Here is a 4,525-nt window from a genome sequence, read left to right on the forward strand (position 1 = left end):
TTCCCTGTTGTCATTTTGCAGTTTTTTTCCTTCATGGTAAATACCTCCAACCTCTAGCTTTACCTCCTCCTGGTAGAGGTAACAATCTATAATTAGTCTATACATAGTCTTATTCCTTCACAGGCAGGTAGCCTTGTGGGTAGGAGCGTTAGACTAGTAATGGTAAAGGTTGCTGGATGGAATCCCTGAGCTGACAAGGTAAAAAATCTGTTGTTCTTAAGAACGTGTCCTTAACTGACTTGCCTAGTTAAATAAAGGTTAAATACAAAAAAATATATATATATAATGTGGAAGACACATTACAGTTGTACAACTGAAATGTGTCTTCTGCATGTTTCTCTCTCTACTAACACTATGGGGAAGTGATACTGCTTGTTCAGAGTATCTGTATTGTGTTTCTATGATTATTTGTCAGTAGAACTTCCCCTGGTACTGCTGATGGCACAACACCTGAAAAAACATGTCCCAAATTAACATATTAACACAATTGAAAACACTGATCTGCTAATGTTACGGTGAGAGGAAAAATGAGTTGGGTTGCATCTGAAATGACACCCCATCCCTTGTATACAGGTTAACTGACAAAATAAAGGAAAGACCAACATAAAGTGTCTTCGTAGGGCGTTGGGCACTATTAAGCCGACAGAAAAGCTGCAATGTGCCTTGGCATTGATTCTACAAGTGTCTGGATTTCTATTGCAGGAATGCAGTACCACTCTTCCACTTCCAGAGTGCAAAGAAACTTGCCGTGATCATGTCATTCTCTACAAACATCAAAGCAGTGACTCCCTCGTGCAGGTTCATACTCCACATCCGTAAAGTACGACTTTTCCTCACACAGGAAGCGGCAAAGGTCCTAATCCAGGCACTTGACATCTCCCGTCTGGACTACTGTTGGCTTGGCTCCCCGCTTGTGCCATCGTACCCCTGTAACTCAGTCAGAACGCCGCAGCCCGTCTGGTGTTCAACCTTCCCAAGTTCTCCCATGTCACCCCACTCCTCCGCATCCTCCACTAGCTTCTAGTCATAGCTCACATCCACTACCAGACCATAGTGCTTACCTAATGGAGCAGTAAGGCGAACTGCCCCTCCCCACCTTCAGGCTATGCTCAAACCCTACATCCCAACCCAAGCACTCAGTTCTGCCAGCTCCGGTCTCCTGGACGTCCCGCTCTGGATAAGAGCGTCTGCTAAATGACTTAAATGTAAATGTAAATGTAAGTCAGCTCCCGCTCTTTTCCAACTAGCACTTTGGCTGATAACTTCTTTATTGAGGAGAAATGTACTTACTATGACTTTGATATGTTGTTATCCCACCTAGCTATCTGAAGATGAATGGACTGTAAGTAGCTCTGGATGAGAGCTAAATGACTCAAATACATCAAATGAGATATCCCATCATTTCATGTTTTGTTGATAGTGGTGGAAAACGCATTTTCATGCACCGCCCCAATTTCTCCCATTAGTGTTCAATTGGATTGAGACCTGGTGACTGACACACACAAGCACACACTTACACACACACACACGCCTATACTCCTTTAAGTAATAAGCCACTGGGCATTTTATACATGACCCTAAGCATGATGGGATGTTAATTGATGAATTATCTCAGGAACCACACCTGTGTGGAAGCAAATACTTTCAATGTACTTTGTATCCCTCATTAACTCAAGTGTCTCCTTTATTTTGTCAGTTACCTGCACTCCTCTTGACCTGGGCTGGGTTTAGCACTGAGATCATCTTCATTCCACTCAAACTAAATGGATGAAAGATGCTTATAGGAAACCCAGCCCAGGGTGCTCAACTAAAGTAGTACACTATACAGGGAAAAGGGTGCCATTTTGTGCACAGCCCTAGTTTGTCTTCCCATACGACTGACATAGAGCTCTCCACAACAATCTTATACAGGGAAAAGGGTGCCATTTTGTGCACAGCCCTAGTTTGTCTTCCCATACAACTGACAGAGTTCTCCGCAACAATCTTATACAGGGAAAAGGGTAAAGATGCACAAGTGAGTGCATCCTGTCGGACTGTATCACTGCCTGGCACGGCAACCGCAGGGCTCTCCAGAGGGTGGTGCATTGCTTGTTCTAATATTTATACATTTCTTAATTCCATTATTTTACCTTTAGATTTGTGTGTATTGTTGTTGTGAATTATTGGAGCTGGGAACACAAGCATTTCGCTACACCCGCAATAACATCTGCTAAATATGTGTATGTGGCCAATAACATTTGATTTGATTCTAGTGCTATCAAATCACATTTTATTGGTCACATACACATAGTTAGCAGGTGTTATTGTAAGTGTAGCGAAATGCTTGTGCTTCTATTTTCCGACAGTGCAGTAATATCTAACAAGTAATCTAACAATTCCACAACAACTATCTAATACACACAGATCTAAGTAAAGGGATGGAATAAGAATATAAACAGAAATACTAGGCAGACTAAATGCCCGTAGAAAGTTTTCTGGGTCAGTCTCTTGATGTGGGTTTTATGAGATTATATGAGTGTCATTCCACACAGAACACATAGCACACACTCGCTGATTCATGAATAGGGTATGAATATGGTATTCACCTTATGTCGCCTGGCAACAAAGGTTAAATAAAGGTTACATTTAAAAAATAAAGGGGCGTATCTAATTTGTTGCTTTTGTTTTCCTACTTCAGGCCCATTCACAAACAAGCAAAACATTGTTAATATGAATTACATTGGTCAAAACTACTAAATAACATGTACAGAATTTGAAAGATATGTTCATTAAATTCAATTAAAGTATAAGCACTTGGAAGCTAGCATTAGCTAGCATTGGCGTTCTCAGACTTTGACTGGGAGGGTTAGCTAGTTAGCTTTGAAGCACCACAGATAGCAAATATCCTAATGTTTACATGAAGATGTTGCCACCGTATCTGTTTTTTGTCATTGATCTTCTGTTTCTAACAACATTGCCATTTCAAGCATTGATCTTTGATTGAAAAGGGACAGTCCTACAGCCTGTATGGATAACGACCATTATTAGATACAGTCTAATATGCTAACTAGCTAACCCACCCAATCAAAGTCTATGAGAATGCTAATGCCAACGAAGGTCGGCTTCCGAGTGCTTATACTACATGAAAACATACGTTTACATTTTTTCAATAATTTCCTTCAACATAGAATTTTTTTAAAAATTGCATTAATGCTGGCAAAGACTTAATACAAATGCTTGTCATTGTATTTCCAGGCACTACAGTGTCATTTAGACTAAACAGTCGTTAGTGTCTGTCCAAAAGGACTGGGTTTATCACGACTTTTGGACACCACTATTGCGTCGACGGCAGAGAGCGGCTCGAGAACGTTCATAAGAGTGGCATGACACGACCGAGTGATGGATGAGAACGTTCATAAGAGTGGCATGACACGACCGAGTGATGGATGAGAACGTTCATAAGAGTGGCATGACACGACCGAGTGATGGATGAGAACGTTCATAAGAGTGGCATGACACGACCGAGTGATGGATGAGAACGTTCATAAGAGTGGCATGACACGACCGAGTGATGGATGAGAACGTTCATAAGAGTGGCATGACACGACCGAGTGATGGATGAGAACGTTCATAAGAGTGGCATGACACGACCGAGTGATGGATGAGAACGTTCATAAGAGTGGCATGACACGACCGAGTGATGGATGAGAACGTTCATAAGAGTGGCATGACACGACCGAGTGATGGATGAGAACGTTCATAAGAGTGGCATGACACGACCGAGTGATGGATGTACGAGTGCAACCTATGAGTACAACACATTTATGAGAATGTAATTTCTGGGAATTCTTCAAAGCTGCTGGGGTGTTCTCATCAATGTCCATTATTTGGGCCATACAATTCATTAAACTATAACCTCCTCTGTCACATTTCCTAAAGGCTCTAGATTGGTCAATAAGGACACCATAAAGCCTTGGTTATAACGATGTCAATTCAAACAAGGCAGAGCAGAGAGCTCACTTCATCATTGAACATGACATTTCTAATCTCCTAAACAAAGATGGGCTTACTTTATCTCACCTCGAACCACCCTAGCACCCAATGTGTGTCAGAAATAATCAATATTCTAAGTAAGTCCTAACACCCACCCAAGCATATTGTGATTTTTTACTGATTGGTTCTACTCTGTCTTTCTCACTAAAATACCTACATGTACAACCACACACATCCCCGAGCGCTGCACCCTACCAGTACAGCTATTGGATTTTCAAATCCAAACAATGTCAATTCTTAACCCCCCAGGAAATAAAATATATATTTGAGAGAGCCAATCAAAGCTCAGACCCTTTCTGCACGAATACTGCAACGGACTCCTGTCCAGACCAGTGTGTCACAGTTCTCCCTCACTGTACACCACCTGTCACGTCAGCTTGCATGCACACACACACACGCACGCACACACGCACACACACACACACACAAACATACACACACAAACATACACACAAACACACATACACAAACATATACACACAAACATACACAC

Source organism: Oncorhynchus keta, chromosome 6 (assembly GCF_023373465.1).
Source record: "Oncorhynchus keta strain PuntledgeMale-10-30-2019 chromosome 6, Oket_V2, whole genome shotgun sequence".
Classification (NCBI taxonomy): Eukaryota; Metazoa; Chordata; class Actinopteri; order Salmoniformes; family Salmonidae; genus Oncorhynchus; species Oncorhynchus keta.